Genomic DNA, 2,792 nt, shown 5'->3' with positions numbered 1-2,792 from the left:
TAATGAATGAATATAAATTTGAGTCATTCCATGAATTTTCAATAAGCTAATGTTCACATTAATGTTTATGTACATAAAATCTCATTACACAAAGTGAGTAGATACAGGTCTACAGGTAGAACTAAATGCTTACATGATGTTTACCATCATCATTTAAAATTGATACATTTTATAAAATTTCAGGACAAAATAGTACATGTCTATGAAGTAAAAAATGAGGTTACCCAACTTAGATTGAGTAAACTTGATTGAACCACTCAACTTCACGACTCAAATATGAGATTTCATTTGGCGTACTGATGTAAATTTAGTCTCTACCCCAAATCTATGTTTTTAAATAACTTTCCTGTTTGGGGAACTTTTACAGAATTTTTTAAATCTAATTTACAGATTATAATATATTTCAATACAACCAACTCTTTTTTATGAAGAAAAATTTTATTTGAAACAGGTTCAGTGGTACATGTGCTATAAGCAAAGGCTTGTTCTAACAGTTTTATTTGAAACCTGAACTGATGTACTAATTTAATGCTGTTTAGCTATGATCAATTTCTGCTAAAAATATGGGTTGAATTCATTTATATATTAATTTGATATTTATTGTAAATTCTATTAAATCCTATTTTTATTCTAGAAGTGGGGACTAAGTTTTCTTCACACACACACAAAAAAATTAGAATAGCCTTACATCTTCTTAGGTAGCAAGTTGTGAAATGTATTCTCTGGGACTACTTTGAAATTACACCCTTAGCTTAGCAAGATAAATCTGACTTCATCCAACATATATATTTTTAACTGATATTCTTCAGTCACCATCTACTGTTGGCTTGATGGTTAGTCCTCTTCTTATCTGACCCCAACCAATTAAATGCCACCGTTTCTCACCTCTTTGGCTAAGGGCAATTTTTAATCCTACGTCTGCGCACACAGGGTTAGCGAGAACTATTTGGCCAAAATCAGCCTGACTGCACAAATTCTTCCTCCTGTAGACCGGGATCCTACGTGTACCATAAGCACTTCACTCTTAGACAGCTTTTGCACCTTTGCTGCTTTTTTGCCTCCTTCTATGCCTACAGCAATAAGCCATCTAAGTAGGGAATAGATTTCCAATTTTGTGAAGATGTCTGGTAATGCGCCAACTACACCAACCACCTGCCCCACCATTCTGTCAGCCTGGCACAGAGTGGGGTTGATTTTTCTCCCAACTCCAATAAGACCCACTAGAGCAGCATATTGAAGATAATTAATTATGCTCAGTAAATAGTGATACAATCTTAGAAAAGATTGGGTTACACATAAGTTTTTCTTCACTCTCTTTGGAAACAATACCAGGTTGGACTTCTTTCTCCTGGCTCACCTTTAATACTCCTTTTAAAATACCCACCACACCACCTTTAAGGTCATCATGCTCACAGCCAGGTGTATTGACACCAAAGGGCCTAATAATAACAAGTTGGGGTTCTGATATAAAGTCTCTTATAGGTACCGGGATTTCCTTTAAACCATACTCACAGACAACTTCAATATTATATTTCAGCTTAGCAGAAATTGGTATAGGAGCTCCAATAATAGGAGCTCCTTCTGCTACTGTACCTTGTACAAATGCAAGGATTTGTTCATATTGTCCTTTAGCCTGACTTTCTTTTACCAAATCAATTTCATTTTATAGAATCAAAACATGTTTCCATTTTATAACTTCTATGGCAGCCAGGTGTTCAGCAGTCTAAGGTTGAGGACAAGACTCATCACCAGCGATCAGCAGAAGAGCTGCACCCATCACGGCTGCACCTTCAGCACAGTAGCCATCAACATGCCATGGCCAGGACAGCCATGTCTGACTAAGGAAACATGTCTGACTACTTTGAAGTTCCCTTTGGTCCCTGGAATGCCTGTAGGAAACTCATCAGGTGCACTACTTTCATAGGATCTATAGCAGAGGTGTCAAACTCGTTTTCACCTGGAGCCACATTAGCCTCCCAGTTGCCTTCGAAGGGCCAACTGTAATTTTAGGACTGTATAAATGTAACTACTCCCTAAGAGTTAAGGGAGAGCTTGGGGCTGTTGCCAGGTAGAAACAAGGTGCCAGGCTGGATAAAACAAGGTAGAGGGCTGGATTCAGCCCATGGGCCTTGTGTTTGCCACTTGTGATCTATAGCATTCTGGCCAAGGACAACTTGCATCATCAAGTCTATAAATGTTGGCATTAGCATACCCAAGTTTGATTGTGATATTTCTCTCTAACTCATTTTTAAACCTGACAGTGTGAACTCCAGAAATAGCTTTGACAACTGTAAATTTTCCATGAGCAACATGACCAGTGGTACCTATGTTAATTGTGGCTTGTCTGCTGATAACTTTCTGAGAGAGTGGAGTCAACTTGGTAGCACCCAAGGTGGCCAGAACCTGAAGAGAAACATGTGGCTGTCCCAAAGTCACACTAGCCTCACCACCCGCCATCGTGTTTGGAGAGGAAGGACAATACAGCTAACTCTTGAGCAGCTAAAATAGTCTCTCTTTCTGGTGACCAGGCCTCTTTCTTTAAATTAATGTATTTATTTTCATTACTCTTTAGTCCCCTTATAACTCCCTCCTCCCCGCCCCGCAATCACCACACTGCCGTCTATGTCCATGAGTTCCTTTACCTTTATAGAGCAGGATAACAGCTAAGATGGGGTGGTAGGGGTTAGTTGATACTATTACTTCTAAGTCATAACAAGGTGGGCAATTGTGTTAGAATAGAGATGTTTGAATTTGCAGGCCACTGCAATAGGAGTTGTGACTGCAGTTGGTTT

The 2,792-nt window shown here is 38.9% G+C and overlaps 1 pseudogene; it reads right to left on the bottom strand.

Moving 5' to 3' along the window:
* Window positions 1-598: 598 nt before the first annotated feature.
* On the bottom strand, window positions 599-2,457 carry LOC119004182 (eukaryotic translation initiation factor 2 subunit 3, X-linked-like; annotated as a pseudogene).
* Between the last annotated feature and the right edge of the window lie 335 nt (window positions 2,458-2,792).

Source organism: Sturnira hondurensis, unplaced genomic scaffold (assembly GCF_014824575.4).
Source record: "Sturnira hondurensis isolate 20B ecotype Veracruz unplaced genomic scaffold, ASM1482457v3 Scaffold0019144, whole genome shotgun sequence".
NCBI lineage: Eukaryota > Metazoa > Chordata > Mammalia > Chiroptera > Phyllostomidae > Sturnira > Sturnira hondurensis.
Note: the sequence above shows the minus strand (reverse complement) of the source record. Positions and strands in the feature narration are given on the sequence as shown.